General features: G+C 34.0%; 1 non-coding gene across 1 annotated transcript; it reads left to right on the top strand.

Annotated features, from left to right (window-relative positions):
* The first annotated feature begins 10,510 nt into the window (after positions 1-10,510).
* LOC115029769 lies at positions 10,511-10,674 on the top strand. The gene has a single exon (XR_003835335.1). It is a non-coding gene; the product is annotated as a U1 spliceosomal RNA (small nuclear RNA).
* Positions 10,675-24,584: the final 13,910 nt, after the last annotated feature.

Below are 24,584 nucleotides of genomic sequence, written 5' to 3'. Positions count from 1 at the left end.
AATAACAAAAAGTAAGCCTTGGAAACACATACAAGTAACACAGATTGGCATGTTATATTTTTGCATTAAAAAAGGTGTGTATGTGTGTGTGTGTCTGTGTGCATATTAATAATTAGTGAGAAAAGAGACTATGAATTTTAAAGATTTCAGAGGGCAGAGGATAAAAAAGAGGTTTTGGAAAGAGCAAAGGAAAGAGAGAAACGACGTAATTATACTGGTAAATAAAAATAAATAATAATAAAATATAAAACATAGATGTTCAAATTATAGAGAGTATCATAATAGAAATGAGAGATATTATGAATCAAACAAGAATTTAATCACAATTAAAAATCAGTAAAGAAGAAATAATATTTTTATCAAGGGAAAATTGACGAGCTTTAAAATATCAAGCTATGCTTTTATACACCTTTAAAAATTACCCAGAAAACAAATTCCACCATATACTTCATAGGAAAATAATAGGAAGCCTACCCTTGAGAAAATATTATAGTCAGCTGTGCTTTTCTAAAAGGCAACAAAATGACTGAAAAGTTGAATTTCATCAGAAAGAGAAAAGAAAAGGGACAAAGAATGTAGGGAATTATCTAGCACAGGACCGAAGAGAATAGCTGCCAATCAGACAGCTCCGTCTAACAAAAGCCAGTTGAGAATCTGAATCAAGGGAAAGGAACTTTCAAGCTGGGCATAATTGTTCATACCTGTAATTCTAACTCAGGTGAGCAGAGGTGCATTCTGGGCCTCCCTGGGCTAGCATGAGGATGAGGTCAGTCTGAGCCATGCTGGGAGAAATTCCAAGGAACTGCAAATTATCGCAGATGTGGGATTTAATTTTCCATATGCAAGACAAGGCCCAATAACTAAAACAAGAAATAAACTTTGAAAGCAACAACAACAAAAAAAAAAACAACTTGAATTCTGGCTACCAAGGGAGACAAATTTGAAAGAATTTTTAGTGACATGCCTCGAGTTTACTTTTTTATTCCTGAAGAAGAGTACAAATGATCTTAAGTGAAGAAAGAACATGGAATTGAGTAAAATATTTTTTTAAAAAAAAATCATATATAATTATAATCATGATGATATTTAAAATTAGCAAATTTTAAAGCATGTGTTCAATTGATCAATCAAGGATGAGAAAGATCCCAAGTATGTTTGCAGAATAGTGGCATTATAATAGCTTTAGGAAAAGTGGAAGCTTAAAAACATAGTACTCAAATGCATTATGAGAGAAAAGGACAAATGAGGTAATTTTAGACTATCTGACAAGAAGAATCACAAAATACAAATGGATAACAATATAGAAATGTTAAAAAATACTTATTTTATAAACAAGAGAACCAGTGAAAATTTCAAAGCAGAGACTATTTAAATTCACAGCAAATGAGTAACATTTTTTCATGCTTAAACCCATTTGTCCCTAAATTTCAATGTTTGAATGATATAAAATTCACTGAAAAATAGGTTAACATAAACAAATTTAATAAATCCTAATAAACCAATTTATGCTAGGGTTTCATGAAAAATTAGTAATCTGTATATGAGCCAAAATATATAGAAAAATGACCCACATTACACTGTTTATTATAAAACATTTTTTGTTAAATTTGTGAAATCAGCCTTGGTGGCCCTCATTTGAGTAACAAAAATATATTCATACTGTAGGGTTTTATTTAGTCACAATGGAAAATGAAATATCATAATATAAAAATAAAATTTGAAAATTGGGATTTCCAGGTTAAACCATAATTAAATTAAAACTTAAAATAATATGCTGATCACATGTTTAGATTAGGGAAGAAAAATATGTATGCTTGTATGTATGTATGTATGCATATAAAGCACGGGAATGTTAAAGAGAAACTGTTAGTAATATGGAAGGGCAAGAGGAGTTGACACTATTAGGGGTCAATATCACTAAAGCAGATTGTATATTATTATCCTATGAAAAATAATATTCATTATTTTATACAATGAACATATACCAATTTGTAGGGTGCAAAGAAAGTCCTGAATGAGTGTGTAGACTTGACACTGGATAGGGCATGTCAATAACATATCCAGTTCAGTCCCATAGGGATGTCAAAGCCTTGCCAGGGCGGGTGGGGGGGGGGCGCTGGGCGATGCCAAAGCTTTGCTCTGATCTGAGTGTGAATGCTGACAGTATGGGAAGAAGCTATCCATGTGCTTTCCTCCTCCAGATATGTATAGCCTGAAGCCTGCTCCCTAGAGAGATTGCTCCTACTGAGATTTCCTAAACCTGTTTCCCTGTTTACCTTAATGCAATAATTTTGCTTCTCTGTTTGACGGTGCATAGTAAGCTTCTAGGGTACTGCACGTTCTCCATGCAAATGATCAGACCCCTCCACCCCAGCTTCTCTGAAATGTCTGTTTTGTCCTTTCTTCATTTCTTCATCAAACCAAGTCAGGTTTCTGGGATCAAAGTCATGAAATCAATAATCTTCAATTTAACAAAGTATTAAGCCTTTGTTTAAATGAATATTAAAATATAAGATTCTGTTTTTCAAAATGATACAGAAAGGGAAAATTATCAAGGAAGATAATTTAAAATTATTGTTTCTGATTAAACTATATTCCACTTGGAAAAATTCAGGCAATAGAATGAAGACCAAATGCCTTTGTAGAATTCCAGTTTACTACAAATAATAATTTCATCCTTCTTTATGAAAAAGCAAATCTCCAACATATACATATATATATATATATACATATGTACATATACATATACATATATGTATATATGTATATATATATATACAAATATACACAAAACATACACACACATACATACACACTCATACACATACACACACATATATAAACTTATTTGTATCAACAGGACTAGGAATGTTATAAAAGTATCTTAAATGAAATGAGCACTGAGAGTTCTCAGGGTCAGAAAGGAGTTGTAGCCCATTCTCTTTTGCCTCTCAGTTGTACTCCTGCCCTCTTTGAAGCCTCTGGACATGACAGAAAGTGCTGGAAGTCATTACATAATGTTAGCAATGGATAGTATGGTAATTGATCTACCAGAACTTCTTCACCACTCACCATTGGTAGATTCAAAGGCTGATTTTTCTAAATTTCTCTTATAAATACAGCCTCTATAAACAAAGGTGTGTGTGTGTGCATGGGTGTGTCTACTCTGTGTGTGTGTGTGTGTGTGTGTGTGTGTGTGTGTGTGTGTGTGTGCATGTGTGTGGTGTATTGACCTAAATTTCCTTGGAAAGTATTCCCTATAGTTAAGGATTGAAATTTTCTTCCTTTCTCAAAACAAACCCAACATTACACAAAAATTATGAAGTACAATTTGTGTTGGCCAACCACTCTTGATCATGAAGCATGCTCAGAAGTATGATTGAAATATCCAGTATTACACCATTAGAGAAAATTGATTTTTCGCTTCTACAGCAATTTTCTTTTTTTTTTAGTTCTTATTTTATTTTTCCGTAGAAATTTAAATTAGATGTTTTGATTTCTTTTTTTTTCTTTTCTTTTCTTTTCTTTTCTTTTCTTTTCTTTTCTTTTCTTTTCTTTTCTTTTCTTTTCTTTTCTTTTCTTTTCTTTTCTTTTCTTTTCTTTTTTTTCTCTCCTCTCCTCTCCTCTCCTCTCCTCTCCTTTTCTTTTTTCTTTTCTTTATTCTTTAATCTTCTACAGTCCAGTATTTATACCCCTCCAGGTCTGCCCTCTGACTGTTCCACATCCTATATATCTTCCCCCTGCTCTCCCCCATCTCCAAGAGAAATTCCTCACTCCCACCCCACCAGACCTTCCCAGTTTCTGGGGCCTCAAGTCTCTTGAGGGTTAGGTGCATCTTCTCTCATTGAGTCCTCTGCTATATATGTGTTGAGGGTCTCATATCATGCTGCCTGATTGGTGACTCAGGTCTGACAGATCCCTGGGATTTATTGAGACTGCTGGCCTTCCTATAGGGTCGCCCTCCTCCTCAGCTTCTTCCAGCTTTCCCCTAACTCAACCACAGGGGTCACCAGCTGCTGTCCATTGGTTGGATATAAATATCTACATCTGACTCTTTCAGCAGCTTGTTGAGCCTCTTGGGTGGCAGTCATGCTAGGCTCCTGTTTGTAAGCACACCATAGCATCAGTAATAGAGTCAGGTCTTGGCTTAAAATTGCACAGAGCTCCTCAACCAGAAGTGGGGCTTTCTGCTCACTTCCTTTATTTCATTCTTGAATTTTGTGTGGCTTGATCTTGATCTTGTGCACATTGCTATTATCTCTGTGAATTCCTATGTAAATAAGCCTATCATGTCTTTTTGCTTGAAGTTGTTCTCAGCTTATGGTTTTCACAGCGTTTCTTCAGAAATTATAATGTCTTTTCAGACATGGATTACAAGGAAATTCAATGTAGTTTTATTCACACCTCCCTAACAGATAATAATGTCAAATATTTATTTATTTATTATTAACTCATACTGTATTTTGAGAACTCTTTTTTATTTCCTTGTTCCATTTACTGACTTGGATTTTTGTATTTTGAATAGTGACTTTTATGAGTTCTTTGTGTATTCTGTAAATTAACTCACCATCAGATCAACACTTAACCAAATATAGCCTCAAATTCTATGTGCTATCCATTATTTTTGTCCTCAGCTAAGTGTAAGTTTATTATTACATTGAGTTATGTTAGTTAATTTTAATTTTCTTCTTCAAATTACACACAAAAATATATAATAAACTACTGATTTACTTTAGACTATTTATAAGCTAATTTTTCTTTACAATATTAAACTGATAAAACATAAATATATTTTTGAATAGTATACAGTAAGTTCTGCTGTAAAGTATAAAGCTCAACAAACACATACAGACATAGACACACACAATATTGTACACACATGAATCTCATTTTTTTCCAATGGATGCCATAATATACAAAATACTTGTAAGGTTAAACACTGTGCTTTCATAACATATTATGAGACTTTAACTCTCCAGCGATGCCATTGAGGTTTATGGTTTGGTAACCTATGGAGCCTGCCCTTAAGAGTGGTTTGTTTCTCCATGAAAACTCTGTTGGTAAAAAAATAATTCCCATTTGGAAGTGGTTATCAATAGGGCATAGCTTCTGGGTTAGACACAAGGCCTTTTGTACACTACTCCTCTCAGCACTGGGACAATAGCTGGACGAAAAGGGCTCTGTGAACACTGTTACAGTCTCTGAGTTTATATGTGCATCAGTCCTGTTATTTCCAGAAGAATTCATTTCCTTCATGTCTTCCATGTCTCTCAGCTCTTACAATGTCCCTACCTCTTTGTCTGCAGTTTCCTTAGTCCAGAGGGAATGGATATAATGAAGACATCCCATTTAGTCCTGAGGGTTCCAAGTTCTCTCAAGCTATTCACTATCTCCATGTGTGGGACTTTATATTTGTACCCATATAGTGCAAGAGAAAGCTTCTCTGATGATGCCTGAAGAAGATCTGATTAATGAGTGTATCAGAATATCATTAAGAATCATTCTATTGCTACATTGTTCCAGAACAGTAGTATTTGTTTTTCCCATAGGTCCCTGACCTGTATACTCCCTGATTCTTAGCCAACTGAGCACTCTCAGGTATGGGTTCCACCTCATGGAGTATGCCTGAAATTCAATCAGAGAGAAGTTGGTTATTCCCACAAGGTTTGTCTCACAATCACAACAGCGCATGATGCAGGTAAGTCATCATTATAGATCCAAAAGTGTGTAGCTGGGTTAGTGTTTATATTTCTTCTCCACTAGCATGCGGAATATATTCTTGTACCATGTCAATAGTAAGGAACTCTCCATTTAGGTACTAGCTCAACATCTCCATATTCACTGAATTGTCTTCAGACATAGGGCTTTACCATCAGTTCATGGAGAGCAAGCAATAGCTTGGATTGCTTGTGGGCGATTTTCATGTGGCTTCTACTTTAAACATTTGTTATGTTTTCATAAGATTTAAACATTTGTTATATTATGTATTCATAAGACCCTCAATGGCCCTTAGATTTTAGGTGAGAGGTCAAATAATTGAGAGTAATTGCATTGTTTATTCCATATCTAAATCTGCTGGTCTTTGAGCCTGCTATGGCCAGAAGCATTCTGGAGCTATCAAGAGTTAGTTTTCTGCATTTTAAATGTCTCTCAAAATAAGTTCTTACTTTGTTATTTATTTGCAATCTTTTCTCTCCCTAACATATATGACTTTGATTAACTGCCAGCTTTTTCACTACCTGGACTTGAACGATAGTGGATGCTTCAAATACTCTTTTCATATGCCGGGCCTCTTCAGGAAGCAGGGCTGGCTTCTCTGTTGATTCAAATAAACATGTTTTCTATGCACATGCCATTTTCGGTCATTGAAATTCATGACAAGTGATGAATAAATACTACCTAAAGATAAAATGTGTGCATTTGTCCAATGTATACAGAATTCTTCAACCTCTAATACTGTTATGGTTCTCGAACATGTTTATGTACAAATGAAGCGTATTCAGTCAATCTCAGAGAACTGTTTATTCAACCTCAAAAGCTTGACTGAAACCAATAAAAGGAAGGTAATTTATAATAAATGGCGAAGCTCCATTCTGACACTTCTATTCATTCCATCGTATTAGTCTTTCCTTTTTCATTTTACTCTTTAAAGTGGAGTTCTATAAAGGTTTGCACATTTTAAAACCCTCCACAGACAATAGCTTTAAAATAGCCATAGTACAATACACAGTAAGGAAATTTTAAGATGTTTCCTAGAGTGTAGGCAAGTCAGCAAGTAGGAGATTAACATTTAATGTGACAGATTCATATCTGTTTGCTGTGAAATCGTGTTTTAAGTAGAGTTTTTGTTTCAGTGCATTTTGTTTGAAAAATCTCAGTAGTATAACAAAAAGTAAAAAAGTAATGGAGATTAATATGTGTCACTTTTAGCAACTTTGTGCATTTCTTAGAACATATGACAGGGTGCATATCAAGAAGTGTGTCATCAGATTTGCTTAAAGGAAATTACTGTTTCTAAAGATAACAAACAGGTGTATTAACTTGAACATGTTTTATAAAAGATTAAACCAAGAAATATGAACAACAGTTTCATATTCATATTTATATCTTTGTGTTTCTCTCCTCTGAGTTTCATTGCCCAATGCTAAATTTCAATGGAGATCGTAAGGAATTTATTTAAAAAAAATTACTTGGAAACAGCCAGGTAATATACTATCCTAGGTAAATCTTCTTCTCGTTATCAGTCCTTATCTCTGAAACCACCATCACATGGCTCTTGGTGTACATTTAGATCATTACAGTGTATAAACTGGGAAACTAAAAATAAAGAGTGCCCAAGCACATTTGCTTTCCGATATATTTGTTTTCCATGTAGTCATTGTTTTCTTTATGAAAAATTAAACTACTAACATGGCACTTGAAGTTCAAGAACTGAGTTCAGGCAATGCAGAGCTCAAGAGTGCCAATCAAAAGCCTCAAGGGAAATTATACACAATTACTTTTTCAATCTATTCCTAATCCCATTTTCAGAATCTCAGATATAGCCAACCTGTTCTGTCCATGCTTATAAGAACACTAGCTATATATATACCCCATTGTTTTGAAAATTATGTTCAAGTCTACTGTGAACTTCCACAAACTATTTCACCTGATTGTTTTTAACCACAAAAGGCCATGGAAAAATATCCAAAATTTTATCTCTTACCAAGATACCTTCTTGTATAGTGATGTAAGTAGTGTAAGCCTCTACCCATATGCTAATTACTTTCAGATACATTAATAGACAAGAAACTGAGCAATGAGGAAAACAGTTGAGATGTAACGATTATAAAATTGTTAATTATGCAATGCACCCCACATATAGCTCATAATTTGAAATAGTATTTCTGCTGATTTTTAATTAACATATGCCATTGTCTCATCTATTCAAATGCTACAATAAAGGCAGAGAGTATCAACAGAATATAAGTATATGCTTAAGAACTAGCTAAATAAATTAAGAAAGCAAGTTTTAATTGGATGGGAAATGGGAGAGGATGTGACCCAACATGATAATTAAAGCAACATCCTAAGTATGAATTTATTAGATATTAGATTTGTGACAATTTATCATTAGTTGCTCATGTCAATTGTTCATACAATAATAATGAAAACTATAATGAGGAGAAGTATGAGAAAGTGGAGGAAGAACAGGAAGAGATTGAGAAAAATAAGAAATTATAGACAGGTTCTTGTGATAATGAAGAAGTAACAAAATTCTAGGCCTTTAGGAAGAGGCTTGGGAAAGTGACCTTTGTGACTCATTGCTCCAAGGTATGCTAATCATACCTTGATAGCGACATTCCTTCCTCCACCTACCTGCTTCCTGGGTTCAAAGAGTGTTCATTCAAAGAAAGTCACCCTGACCAACTCCGGAAACTGCCATGCAAATGTGCTATTGTTAGGGGCTCTTAGAAACTGAGAGTTAACCAGAACAATTACCAGGTATTCTCTGTGACTCTTGTGACTTTGCACTTCCTTGTGACTCTTAACTGGTATCTTTGGTATTTTTCCAACAACGCCCTCCCCACTTCCTTGAGTTGTGGTTTCTTCCTTTAAATACCCCCTTATACAGCTACTCGGGGCGCCATAGTCCTCTACCCCTGCGTGGTGTATGACCATGGGCCCGAGAACGCTCTCGAATAAAAATCCTCTTGCAGTTGCAGCAAGACCGTTTCTTGTGTGATTTGGGGTGTCGCCTCTCCTGAGTCAGAACGTGGGGGAGTCCTCACGTTGTGGGTCTTTCATTAACTCATGAAACATGCAATAATGACACAACTTCAATGTGTTCATGTAGCCGCCAGCAGCCACGGGTTAGTACTGGGTTCCTGAAAGGAAAGTTGGGGTTGGATGGGGAAGGTGGCGAGAGAAATAAGGAGCCAAGACAAGTTTCTCTGATCAAAGCCCAATGTTTACTTATGAGTCATAGCTTATAAAGGGGGTGGGGTGGGGCATCCCCCACCATGCAAGGATGTCCTGGTAGCTTTGTCAGGATCTGTGAGGAAAACAAGCTCAGCTGCTCAGCAGGTAGCTTCTTGCAGGAATCTGCAGTTGTGGCAGACAAAAGACTTTACTTAGGATGGAAGGCTCCACCCTAGGTGAGCTAGCAACTGTGGCAAGCATCTGAGCTCAAGGCTTGGGGGAGGGCACATGTTCATACTGTTCCTTCCTTCACAGTTCCCACAGAGTAAAGAATTTCTCTAAAAGAAATTGTAGTATTGCTAGGGAAAAATGGAGCTTTAATGCATACACACTGTAGCTTATCATAAAGCGCACCATCTGGTGCTTGATTTTTTTATTTGGCAATGATCTATAATGATGTATTATAACAGATTTTTTTTATTTTGGTTAATTACTAAGTAACAAAAGTGAGTCTACTCTGAGATTTAACAGAATAAAATAAAACATTTACAGTAAGAGGAAAAATATTCCTTAAGAAATTAAAAATGACTATAGAACTTATGTCTGCTTCCAATAGTGTTACCCTCTGCTTTTACAGTAACTTATAAATGGAGTAAAAAAATATTGCTTGCATTACCATTTCTTAGTTTGTATATAAGGATAAAGACATTCCTATATATTAAAGATACACAATTGAATATTTAAAAATATATACCAAGTTGATAATTCATGTAAATTTGAATGGATCATGTCTTGACAGAAAACATGAAAACATTGAATGGCATTTGAAATGTTGACTTTCTTCCTACATTATTTACAATTAAAACATAAACATAAAATTATAAAATATGAGTAACTCAGAAGTAGATGAGATATTATATTAAGACAGATACCCCAAAGCACACTCTTAGGAAAATATTTAAATAATTGTCTTGACCAAAAATTCAAGCTCTTTGAGAGTTTGAATTTTCAGAAATAGTTTTTTTATATAAATCTGGATATCTGAAGAAACCTTCATGGGAACACAGCTGAACATTTCTCTTACTTTAAAATACATCAGTGACACTGATGGGCATCCTGTCTGCTAGAAGTTGTCACTTGAAGGATCAAGCCAAAGTAATTTCGTTGACATCAACGTTTAAGTTTGAAGGAGTGAGCCAGAAATCAAAAATTATACTGAGAAATGGTGGCAAGGCTTCAAAGCTTTTAAATCTAATCAAGTTTGTTTTGACATCAAACCTATAAGGAATTGCAATAGCCTATGGGAAGTAATTAACATAATTGTGTTCTTAAATAGAGATCTCAGAGATGCTTGCATTTTTATAATACTATGAGTAAAATGGAAATTCTTATAAAATATCAGGTTCTCTGCTTGTCCAGAGATTACGTGGATATAATGTATTCTACTTTATTTATAGACGTACAGGTGCTACTTGTTACATTGTTGTATTCATTCATCCATTCATTCATTCATTCACTCATTCATTTCTATCAATTATCTCCTACATCTTAGTCATTGAACTAAGTATGCACAGCTTGTTATGCAAATGCTCATAAGAAAACACTGTCCATACTTACCTGGCAGGGGAGATACCATGATCACAAAGGTGGTTTTCCCAGGGCGAGGCTTATCCATTGCACTCCGGATGTGCTGACCCCTGCGATTTCCCCAAATGCGGGAAACTCGACTGCATAATTTGTGGTAGTGGGGGACTGCGTTCATGCTCTCCCCTGATAAAAAAAAAAAGAAAACACTATTCATTCTCTCTTGGCAACAGGTGTGGCATTGTGGTTAATGGAAAATAAGATATCTACATAAAAATACTAAGCAAATCATTTGTTTCACACTCAGAATATATATTTCTTGGTGAGCTAATATAACACTTAATATGATTCTATTATATTAAATTAATTAAAATAAAGAAATGTACCAACATTTTAATAAATAATACTATCAATATTGTTTGTTTTTCCTAATCATAGTAAGAGCTATTTATATTGGTATATGCTTTAAAAGCAAACCCCCCAATCTTTTAGGTGTATTATATAACAGAATATTGGGATATTTAGTCTTCACTAAAAATAGCAATACCACTTCTATTAAAATTTAATGCGACTACAATATTTAGGCTCTGAGATATAAATCAAAGCAGGAGATTGCATTTGCCCTCAGATGAACTTTATTCTCTTCATGCCTACATGTTCCAGCCTTCTGTGGTCTAAGAAACTGTGCTAACAGGAAGAGGCACTGTGGACCAGAGAAAAGAGCACATGCTGAACTTGGCAGGGCCATTCCATCAACAGCTGGACACTCTAGCAATCGACAGGCACACAAATGATGATTTATCTAAACCACTGAACTTGTTATTAAAATAATATGTTACATTACTAAAACTAAAACAAAGAGAACAACTTGAAACAAATATTTTGGCATTTTAATACACTGTGACAGTTCAAATTTCACATGACAGTTTTAGTTCTTTAGTTAACTGTAGATAAATTTATTTTAGATAATGTTAGAACAAACGTGGAATAGTCAAAATTCTCATGCTAGTTCTCAATAGAAAAACTCTGAAGCTAGTCAATTCTGACCAGAGTGTAATCATTAATATAAAATACAAGATAACATTTAGATTATAGAATAATTTGTTCATTAGACTTTTATAAAAAAAATAAGCTTGCTGGAAAATATTCTATACTGAACTTTTTCTTTATTTCCATGAACTAGTTATTTATAATGAACTGTTACCGTTTATTTTATAATGAATTATTCAGTATATTTAAAACATTTTCACTCTGTATCCCAATGATGAAAGTGTAGAACCCTGCAAAACCACACCAATCAAGGCACATATATGTATACACACACACACACACACACACACACACACATTATGTAAAATAGCCTGCACACAGGATAGTTCTATCTATTACCACTACGAAAGAAAGTAATTTGTTCCGCATAATAATTCTTTAGTTTCTTAACTTGGAACAGTGTCTATGATGTAGATCAGGTTAGCCTGTAACTCCCTATGCAGCCAAGCATGACTTTAACCTGTGCTTACTTGCTCTTTCTCCCAAGTGCTGAAATTACAGATATCCATCATCTAGCTTTCTCACATTAATCTTTAAAACAAGTTCAATCACTGACATGTTTCCTACTAGAATATGTGTTCTTAAGTAAGCTCTAGAGTCATGAAGATAAAGAGTAATGTTAGCAATGTGCTCAGTAGTAGAAAAATCTCTAAGAATTTCAATAAGATATATTCACTAACATTTCAACAATTATTAACACTATCAAATTCTTGTACTCTTCCTGCTTTTTTAATAGACATTTTTGTTTGTCTTGTCTGATATTTACTTATGTTTGTTTCCAAACTGTTCTTTATTAAGAATAAAAAAATAAAGGGGTAGAAAAAGGGCTATAAGTTGAGAACATATATTTCTCTTACCTAGGACCCTAGTTTGGTTCCCAGCACCCATGTTGATCTGTTGCAGCCATAGCATGAGGTCATCCAATTTGTCAGCCTTTGCAGACACTTGTATTCATGTATACATGCCCCACACAAGTGCTCATAATTAAAAGTAAATAAAATAAATCAACAAACTATGAACTTTATTTTTTTCTCTAATTTGTTTCATACTATAGAAGTAAAGTTTAGAGTACAGAACTCAGTGGACAATGTCATGCTTCAGATTTATCTGCTTAAGTAGCTTTCAGAGTAGAGGACAGAATTCTGTGGCCCGAATTACATTATTTCTTTTCTGTTTCAATTTTGAATTGTAAGTTTTCAAGGAAAGAATGTTTAATAACCTCTTTCTTGGGCAGCATTAATAAGCGGCTGGATTTTAGAAGAATTATGAATATAAACAGCAATTGTCATATACCTCAGTGGTCAAGGACTTTCTTAGCATGCACTGCCATAGATTCAATCCCCTGAGCCAAAAGTTAAAAACAGATTTAAAAAGAGAATTGTTTTTTTCCTGTAACAAAGTGTAATTTTGTACTAGATATTTTATATGTGTGTTTGCAAAGGTATATTTAACTGTGGAACTGGGCATCTCACAGAACAACATGAAGTTCAGAAGGCAACTTTCAGGTCTGCTTGTTTTTCACTGTGCTTTGAAAAGTCTTCCTTTTTTTTTTTTCTGCTTCTCCTATAGCCACCTCCTATCTCAGCATAGTATAGGTGAGATTACAGCAATGTGCTACAGTGTACAGTAAGAAATTCAGGTCTGAACAGAAAATACACTTACGCCCTCACCCAACAAAGCTCTTGTTACTTATTAGATTTTTACTAAGGATAATATTGATGGTGTTCTTGACTGAAAACCTCTGCATAGAGAATGGCCTTAGCTGTACTGAAGAACACTTCGTCTATCATAGAATCATTCCTGATTAAACCTAATAGAATGATAAATCCCAACATGATGTCATTTTAGAGGATGGAGATAAGTTGTCAGTTGAGCCTTTGGGCCATTTGGTGTGTGTCCTTAGAAACTTTATCTTTGTTCTCCATTTCTCCTTGCTTCCTCTTGACCATAGGCTGAATGATTCACTTGCCCCAGTCTCACCATCATGATGGATTAGCCTTCTGAAAGGAATATGCTGGCATTTAATTTTCCCTTAGGGTTTCCCCTTTAGTATTTTGAATACAGGTATGAGAATGGCAATATAGTAAATTGGCGTGCTAAGTGAAAGAGTAGAGAAAGGGGTTTCTGAATCTTTAGGTATCTTAGGGTTCTGAACATTGCTCCATTCTTGAAAATATGTCATTTCTTCACATTTACTATCCATCATCCCATAGCCAAGGAGTGCGTTCTGCATCCTTTTAACTCTCTTCGTTGGGTTTTTCTCATCTCCAGTTCTTCATCATTGTAAATGTTTTTAAACTGCATAGATATAAACCTCATAGGTACTCCCCTAAAATGCCTGTTTTTCTCATATTGAAGGATCATCTAAATTCTGCTCACTGTCAGGGAATATCTACAGACAGTCCAATACTCGTCCTTGCCTCTCCCATGAGACACCTTAAGGGGTTTGTTGGTGTTCTTGGGTAGTTTTGCTTGCATGATTCTTATTTTATTCTGTTAGGTTGTTTGACATTTTAATGTTTTCTTCTAATTATGATGGCTGTGGATTTTATATAATTGTTTTTGTTCCTTTCTATGTAATTTTTGCGATTGAATGGGAAGGTAGATTATATAGTTTAAATCCATTGTTGCCACTAGCTACTAGGAATTCATTACAATTTTCCAAATGTGTGTATGCAGAAAAACTGGGAGATAAATTTAATTTCTCTTCTCTGTTTTATTATTTCTCAAATCATGTATTCTGTTTAAGTATGCTCCCAGAGGGAAGGGGATGGATTGCTTTCACATTGACATAGAAATAGCAATTTTGGGGGTTCTATTTTAGAACTTTTTGGCAGAAAAAAAGAGAAAAACAAAACAAAGAAAATATCAATATTTACTCCTTATTAAATATATAACATTTGAAAAACGAATGTAGACAGACATCACATAGAAATGTATTTAATGTATGTTAATATTACTCTACTCTTTTAATTTTTCCAATTACAATATTTGCTAAAGAGCAGAAAAATGTTTGCAATTACTCCTTATAGTATTCATTAAGTTGTTTATAAATGATAACTACTATGTATTATCCCAGTGCCATGTGTGAAATTGACATGAACTTGAACTTACACTTGCTTTATAAAACACATTGGTAGAAAGAATGTTATGTAGTGAAGCTGAGCATTTTGTTCCTGAGAAGACATCAAGAAAGTCTAGCTCCTGAAATATGATAAAAATGAATCCTTCTTCTGTTCCAGAAGGTAGTTATTGAATAGGATAACATGCCAAACATTGTGGATTTTAGTCGAAGTGAACTATAAAAACACATATGACCTGTAATCAGGAAAACTGTGAAAATATTGATCTTGGTGCCAGTGTTCCACACTCTTCTCCAAATCTGATATTGGTTCTTCTTATTTCAGACCTCTAACTTGAAATAGAAATAGAACGATGGCCCTTGGTCATCCATGCAGTCAGATCTGCAGGGAAAAGAGAATCTGGGGTACAAATGAAAGAGATGCAGCACATCCAACAGTCACCACTACAGAGAATTCTGTTGTGAATACTGTAACATCAGTATGTAACCACTCTAGTCAGAATCAACCTTTGCAATAAAACGAGCATCATACTTCCCCGTGTTTTTCAATGAATTGTGCCATTACGTTTACTTTACATCTTCATTCTCATCCGTTTTGCCCACTCTCTATCCACTAAGCTGTTAAATTTATGACTGAAGACAGCATAGTCATTTGCAAACTAATAGGACTGTGATAGGCACTAGATGGTTATAAATGGAAAGTGAAACTTTGTGCGATAACAATATGACAAAAAGTTTAAAAACCTCCCATTCTGCTTTCAATAAACTAACTTAAATGGCATAAATACATTGAGTTTTACTTTGTTAGTTATTCTAGTACATACCAAAACTTTTGGTCTACTTTCTAACTTTTATATTAAAAATCAAGGAAGAAGAAGAAGATATTTCATGATACACACCATCAATACACATGTTGTGCCATCTATATCACATGATTTTAGTTATTTAGAATAATTTATAATTTATATATAATTAAAAAAGAAGTTCAAAACATGAGGAAACATCAGGATGTGGTGGTGAATGCCTTCAATCCCAGCACTCTGAAGGCAGAGCCAGGTTGCTCTCTCTTGAGTTCCAGAAAGCCTAGCCTACAAAGCAAGTTTCAGGACAGTCAAAGCTCTTACACCAAGAAAGCCCTGCCGAGAGAGAGAGAGAGAGAGAGAGAGAGAGAGAGAAGGAGAGAGAGAGAAAAGGAGAGAGAGAGAAAAGGAGAGAGAGAGAAAAGGAGAGAGAGAAAGAGAGCTGGAAAGCAAGGCAGGGCAGGGACAGACCGTTATAACATAGGCTGAAGTATTAGAATTTTTCTACTGTATTGCCAGTCCTAAGAGCTAATGGCTATAAATGTGCTCTTATTTCTATTTTGAAGGATTTTGATTTTGTTTTTGTAGTGATACTTTTATCTTACATTTGCATACAGCAAATTTGTCTGGGGTAGGCCCTGGAATTGCTTTAACATTTAGAGTTGATACACAGGTATTAACATGCAAAAATGAACAACTACCTCTTACAAATGTGCAAACTCAGGAGTTAAGGATTAAAGGCATGATGATTTAAATGAAAACGGCATCTAAAACCTACATACAGAAAAAACCATGGAAGTCACTTGCAAAAATCTAGAGTATTCATAACCTATCCTATTATATTTTTACAGTATAGAGAATAAAGGCAGACCTTCTCAGAAGCTTCAGGGTCTCATTCCTCTTCTTCCATTCTGAATTATACTAGATGTCTTCATGTGACTTTCTCTGTAACTGTTCTATCCCACTATATAAATATTTCATCTTAAAGATAAATATGGAGATTATAGCTTATAATGAAAAGGGATAGGCTATTATTTGTCTAGTGAATACCTTTTAACTGCATCATGTCACAAATACTTGTTACATTATACTAAATGATTGCTGAAAGAATTATCCTAGTACAAACCCTCAGCTGTCAGCCTACTGAAGAGTAAGCAAAACACATAATATTTGATTAGCAAAATTGTACAATTCTTCCTTTTGTGTATGGATGAGATATGTACTGCTCACAGGCTAATTTTAACACTACATCACTCTTGTAAATTTTAAGATTCGTGAGAGGCAAATTGCCTTTTTAATCTTCCATGCTTCATTTCATTTTGACTAGCATGAGAAACATCTTGACATAAGATCTCATATTTGTCTTTACAACCAAAACATTAAAAGAGACTTTTCTGTTTTACAAGAAGAAAAATTGTGATTTTTATACATATATAGTCTATTTATATATCTTTTCTCTATATAAGGATATTTGTAGAAGAAGAGTAATAGAAAGAAATGAAAAACAGACAGACAGAAATGGAAACAGAGGCAGATAGCATACAGAAAAGAGAAGTGGTACAACTTTACATTAAAATATGATTATAATGTCTGTATTTATCTGAATATAAATATGTTTCTTTACACAGATACACACATATACAGAACTAAGTTTGTTTATGTGCACGCACATAAACCAGAGGACAGCCTCAGGTGTTTTTATGCAAATGCTTTCACTCTTTATGGTGAGACAGTATCAAGGAATCAGACTTGCTAAGCAATCAAAGGCCCTGGGATATACTCCTTGTGCCTATCTAGCATAGGGTTTACAATATACAGACCTGACTTTGCCATTGTGCAGGTCTTATGCAGATGAACATAGCTACTGTGAGTTCAAGGATGAAATGGCTTTGCTACATCCAGAAGGATGCACTTCATAGAACTCCTCCACATCCTCCAACCCCATAGCCTTTCTCTACCCTCTCTTCCAAGATAACCCCTGAGATTTGGGTTAATAGAGTACATTCATTAAGATGAACATTCATAGTCACTCATCAGCAAAACTTGGTCCAGTTAGGGGACCATTTATCAACTACTTCCCATGACAACTATTCTTTTGAATATCAATTAGACCATGTGAGTAGGAGATCATATAAGGAAGCAATATAGTATATCTCACTAAAACCAAACCAAGAATCTCTGGGAATTATTCTTTTATTGAGTGTAGTAGAAGTGGCATTCAGCGACTCCTTCTGTTTAGAACGACAGAAGCTCATCTCTTCAGGTCACCATTTGCATCTCAGTTTACTCCAACAGAAGCTGGATGCCATGGCCACCTAACTACAGCACATGGATTTAAGGAGCATATATGTTTGTTTTCTCAATTCACCACCTCCTTGAAGACATGCTTTGTCAAATCAACCTTTTTTTCTTTTTAAAGTCACTTAGACATTGTAAATTCCATTTTATATAGACTATGTCAGTTAGGTATTGAAATATTGGTAGAGGATATAAAAGTGATGAAGGAAACAAGCCATTGTCATGGGGAAAGATGGACCAAATGAAGAAAAAAGACCTGATGTTGTTCATAGATTTTCATTTCCTTGTTTGTTTTTTCACAGATGGTTTTCTACCTAGTAGATAATTAATAAATTGGTGTCCAATTTTAATGACTGCTGACAAAGATACCTGATAATTAGAGGATGGATTTCAGGAGACTTTGGAAAGGTATCAACATTTTATTATCCAATTCAAGTGGTGAATATGTCTTTCATGATCTAGGCCTGCCTCCTATGATGCTGGTTCTTAGCGAGTCTGACTTCCCTTACTTTATTTTTCTTTTGTAAATAGCGCTAGTTTTAATTCAAAATCCATTTGTCTTTGTAGTGATGATAGATTGGTGACCCTTGTATGATCCTATAACGATGTCAAGAAATAACACAAATTTGAAGAACTACTAAAAAACTCCATTTTGTAAATATGGTCTATATGTATTTTGTTTATTTCATGATTAGAGAACTCAGTTTTAATGTGACTTATTTTTAGAACGCTGTTGACTCGAGATAGTCTTTCTTCTTTTGAAGAATTACAGCTACATTTAAACAATCATACAATGACCATTGTCATTTCATTACCTACAAAACAATTAACACACTGTCATGAATTCTATAATTATAAATGAGAACTTGATTTTTCCTACGAATGAAAGAAGATTTTGAAATTTATTGATAATCTCCTCCAGCTTGAGTTATCTATTCACTGTGTTCAGAAAGGAAGTCAGGATGTGTTATGCCTAAGTCTATCCTTGTCTCAAGAAATTATAATGAGAGATGGGAAAATGTTGCAAGCACTCTACAAGAAAATGCCAACTTTGGAGTCAAATATAAGCATACAACAGTCCTTCCGAGATTATCCATGTATTTACCTTCCTCTCCTCCACTCTGTTATAGATTATTCTATCCTTTTCCCAAAGCCTCCTTCCATTCTTGAAACTATACCTTCTTATCAGCCCTTATCCTGTGCCCTAGATGATGTATAACCATTGGTCAATGACATAGCACACACTTTCCTAAATCTTTCTAACCCCAAATTTTATAAGAAGCCTTGGGTTAGATATAATCATTTAATCTGATTGAGTCAATTCTTATCACCATTCCAAAATTCTAATAATAAAACTGATCTTGTTAGTTTGGTATTCTAAAAAGAAATCAACAGTATTTTTGAAAAGAAATATACAGACACATTAAAGAACTTCTCACTAAAAAAAAAAAAAGAAAGAGAAAAATTGACTTTCACCTAAATATTCTGTATTAAAAGAAAAAAATCCTAATGGCCCAACAAAGATGTACAACTCATGTCAATGTGATTACTTTTTTTCCCCCTGAGTACACTAACAAAGCTGTAGCTTGACTAATAAACCCCAGTCTTGAAACATGGTAAGGCCTCTAGTGGAATCTACTAGCAAAATCTACTAGAATTAAACAACTTACATGAGTTTGAATAATATCTTATACACTTATGGTTTTAGTCTATTCTGTATGTTGAAGATTTTGTGATGCTTAAGAGGAGAACTATGTAAGCCCCAACACCTCTAATGATACTTCAATATAATTTGTACTAAAAATAACACTGAAAGCCCCATGTTTTTGACAGTAATGAAGAAATAACCTCAAATATATTGCCATAGAAACAGAATGCAGAAATTTAGCTTTCCTTTTGGTGTTGAAACCTGTTTAATTTTAGCATTACAGGAGCATTACTTTTTTTAATTGTACTTTCTTTGGTGATAGTTAATTCTAAGGAAAAATTACAGATCATTTTCATTGTGTTTTTTTTTTTACCCTTGCTTATAATTACATTGATTAGAAAATCCCTACCAGATGTGGAAAAATTAAAAGGAACCTCATTTATGCTTTAAATATATAAATATACAATGTTTAATGAAATCATTTATTTGTGAATGATTAATTGATGCCAAGAAGAAACTGTTAGCATTTTCTCACCTGGGGGTTTACTGGAACACCTAGGTCTATATCTGTGATTTATATTGATCTGTAAGCATCTATTAAAAATCTAATGTATGCCAAACACCAAAATCATCTGACAAAATGAATATTCGAATGACAAAGTACTCTCAAATCATCTGTATTTTTAAAGGCACAGAAAAATCATACTAAAATCCATCATGTATGCAATGTAAAAGAACCAATAGTTAGCCATTTTCTCTAGCACAAATGCAATTAGCATTTTAGATGGGATTATTCCAGTTTGATTTCCTTGGGCATGTGCCTTTGATATTGTGGAATATAGCCATTCCTTAGCATCATGAAAAGAAAATCCTTGTGGTAGTCACTATGATGAATTAAAAAACACTCTCTACTAGTTAAAATATCTATCTTATAAAAACAGTTACTAAATTTGTAACAGCAATTATCAAACACAATAGCATTTTAAAAGAATATCTGGGGTCGTAGAGATGACTTAGTCATTAAAGGCTGTGCTCACACACAAAAATTTAAAATTAAGAAAAAGGACAGCTAGGTAATGATGAAGAGCCATTCACTGTATGGATATGTTTCCAGACAATGTGTTACTAAGATTTATTTAATTCACTTTGAAATAATTAACCATAGGGAGTATGATTGTATACTTATCTTTTAAAATTATATTAATGTATTTTACTGTTTAATGCTGTTTGCCTATGTGCATGTCTGTATACCACATAGGTCACAGACAATTGTGACTGTTAGAAATGCCAACTCTCTTCTCAACGAGAAGTCAGTGCAAAACCAGTGGGCAGTTGCTCTAGCACCCATATACATATCTTAATAATTTATATTCAAGTTACATTCCATGCACAGACATTTTCAGCAATCAGCAAAAGGATAGGAAAGACAGAAAAAGTTGGAAAAAGAAAAAAGGGGAAAAGAAGTAAATGCATTTCTTGTGGATCAATTACAAAACTAAAAGTTATCCATATGACAATGGGTTTAAACCTTTTTCATCAGAAAGTGTTTAGATAGCTACAAGAAAATCTTCATTGACTTTTCTCTCATCACAGTGTTATATGTTTAGCTAGTTAGCAGAAAAGGCCAATAAAAATGGGTTGGTATCAGTGAAAATATTGGAAACCAGCTTAACAGATTTGATGAAGTATTTTGAAGTCTATTTCCATCTTTGCAACATTCTCTTACACCAACCAGGGTATATGAACCAAAACCAAAGAGGAATTAATAATCAAAAGGAGAACATTTTAGCTGTTAAGCTTCATCTTTCAACCTACTCTATAATAAAAGGAGACCTCAAACTGAATTCTTCCATAGGCACAAACACTAAACAATCCTTCATTGGCAAGTAGGAAAATTTTAAAGAAACTACTCCGTCAGGCAATTCTTTTCTAAATCTTTCCTTGTGTGTTTCTCACCAACTTTTTCCAAAAAGTTATCCGAGAGTCATATAAAACATTCCAAACGTAGGCTGTTACTGGGAAGCATCAGGAAGTCAGAAATCCTCCTTATGAAGTGCTGGCAAAGACTTGGGAATCACAGCAGGTACAATACCCAGCGGTTACCACAACCAGATCAAAAGAAACTGGAAAAATGCGTAGTCCTCATAATTTGAGTATTTCTTATTATCAATTCAAATTCACCATGGTAGTAAACAATGCAAAATCAACATAATTGCTTAAAAGCCATTAAATCTGACTCCATATGTGACATTCATTTTTTTAATTAAAAAATCTACCAAATATTGATATGGAAATCAGAATAACTCTAAATAAACACATTAGATGTTTATTTGCAGAATGTAAAATAGACAGATTATTACACCCAGATATAAAATGGAAGTTAAACAATGTAAAATATATTATGTTTAACAGATCATAGCCAAAGTGTTAGTTCCTATAGCAGAGATCCAGTGGGAGAATTTAATTGTTTATGGTAAGTAAAGAATGCTAATCTGGAATTAATTTATGCACTACACACACAAAAAACTGATTTATGTAAATTATGGCTCAAGATCTGGGAAGGGAAAGAACATATATTATGAATAAAAACTTAAATAAATTCAAAATTCTAAGTACTTTAAATGATATAATATTGTATGTTTTTATAAACATTTATATATGTATGGTCAAATTAGATCTGGCTTTGAACATAAAAGCAAGATTGTAGAGACCACACATCTGCCTATCTCAAATCGTTGCTAGTAACTGAGATCTAAATAGTAGTCCTAGTAGGTATAGGTTAGGGGTTGGTCTGAATCTGATGGCAGATTATCACAGACATTCACCATGAGCTGACAAACTCATTGCATTTGAGGAAAAAAAATAATTAACCTTCAGCAATTTCAACTTTAAAATATTTCAGTTAATTTTCATTTTAAAAATGCTACTTTGGGCCATTTTATGAGTGATGTTAAATTTGAGAATAGGTACAACACAATGAATGAAAAAAGCAACAAATAAGTATTAATTCAAGTCAAAATGATGTTATTAAATTGGTTATGCTTTGTGATAGACATAAAATGTCTGGATTGGTGAGCTTTAATGTGTGATGCTATGACATTTCCTCATTTCATGTGGATACATCTAGATGGCTCATGAATGAAGATTCTAACACACTCAGCCATAATTGAAGCTTCTACAAATCGGAATAAGTTATTTTAATCTCAAATTTTTCTGTAAACAATTATTTTACATAAATAGTGTCTATGTGATCAGATATGAGTATGAAACGGGTCCTGTAAAGAAAGTGATCTGAGTTTAATATTTTTAAAGTGTAGGAAAAAATTAACGGCTGAAACTAATTTAAGCCTGAATATATCAGAATTCTGTGTTTCATATGAAACGAGGCACTATACTCTGCGTATTTTCTTAGGATCTTTATCCTTTTATTAAATTAGATAAATAAGCCCCCAAACACTTTTGTGACTTCTTTGATTTATATTTATACAAAGCAAAACAAATAAAGTTAACCTTAACTGGTACTTCCTTGGTATAATTATTTTTGTGTTCTGTAAACTCATCTTAGGTACATATACCAATCCTCTTTTATAAAGTTATCGAACATTGCAATTTTTGACAAATAAACTACACAAACTTTATTCAATCCAATACTGCTCAAAGCTAAAATTGTAGTATGTTTGTGCTACTACAATAGAAACTCAGGATAATTTGGAAACAATCAAAATTTATGCTTTGTGTTTTTTAAATCGAACAGTCCAATTTCTAGTAGCATACACACACACACACACACACACACACACACACAAACACACACACCAGTGCCTGGTGAGACTCTTCTCTGTTTCAGCATTCTATGTTGCTGCTGCATTCTATTGGAGGAAAAAAAAAAAAAAAACATTTCTTGTACTTCACCTTGAAAATGGTTCAGCAATAAACAAAACCAAAACTATGAAGGACTCCAGCTGTAATTATTTTATACTCATAATGTAATCATTTACTATTAATGAAAACTTCCATCATGCTCACATAGTTAATATTTCATAATCAACTGATAGGATTTTGAAGGATATTGAATCGTGTCCAGTGATTCTCAACCTGTGGGTCTGAGAGACTCTGGGGAGGAAGAACATATTTTAACAGAGGTTGCCTGAGGCCATTAGAAAACACCAGTATTTAAATTGCAATTCATAATAGTACCAAAACTACCACTATAAAGTAACAGCAAAAATAATTTTTGGTTGATGTGGCAACATTAGCAATGTTGACAATCCCTGAAGGTTCTCACTTCTCAGAATGTATTGACATCTTCAAAGACTCTTATTTAGTAGGCCTGAATTAGAGGTAGGAAGTCACTGGTCTCTTAAATTTTCTCTTTTATTCTTTGATATAATATTATTACAACATTCTCTCTTCCTTTCCCTCTTAAAACCCTTCCTTATATGAGTTTGAGTTCAGGGCCTCGTTTTCATTAATTGTAGTTAAACAACACACACACACATACACACATTCTTAAATATATAAGCATAATTTGATCAATCTGAATAATGTTATTTGCATATTATGTTTCAGGGGTTCTCTTTGATATTGAACAACCAGTTGGTGTGCTCTACCCTGGACAATACTAATTCTTCCATTCTCTGCATGCCTTGGCTGTCTCTATTTCCTTGACTTTGGTTGAATTATCCTGTGCATTCTCTCATGCACCTTTAGCTTGTTTATCACTGTCATTCTATTCACGGAATGTATACACAGCCATGTTGGTGAGCCCTCATAAGAATAGCTTCTGACATATCTAGAAGACAGACCCTACTCGTGTTGTTCTTCACTGATCTCTGAGCCTTAGGCACAGAAGTTTTGTAAATTAGTTTACTTATTTAATCTATTGGAACTGGGATCTACAAAACTGCATTTTTGATTGGCATGTTTTGTTTTGTCTTGTCTTGTTTGTTTGCCTAGGTTTTTTTGTGGAGTCTGTTTTAAAGAGAAATTTTACTAATGCAGGGTGTTCTAAGGAAAAGTATTGAGAACATAATTAGAGGTGATGTGTAAAGTGAGTATAGTTTCTCCTCCAATAACCATGGCTTTGCTAACCCTTCATAGTTAGATAGGTGTTTTTAGAATCAGTCATTATTTCATCTTCTTGAGTGGGTCTTAATTCCAATTAGGTAGTTGATGGTGACCTGCAAGGTGTGCATACCCAGAATCTCCTCTTCATTTGCCG

Source organism: Mus caroli, chromosome 17, assembly GCF_900094665.2.
Source record: "Mus caroli chromosome 17, CAROLI_EIJ_v1.1, whole genome shotgun sequence".
Lineage (NCBI taxonomy): Eukaryota > Metazoa > Chordata > Mammalia > Rodentia > Muridae > Mus > Mus caroli.
Note: the sequence above shows the minus strand (reverse complement) of the source record. Positions and strands in the feature narration are given on the sequence as shown.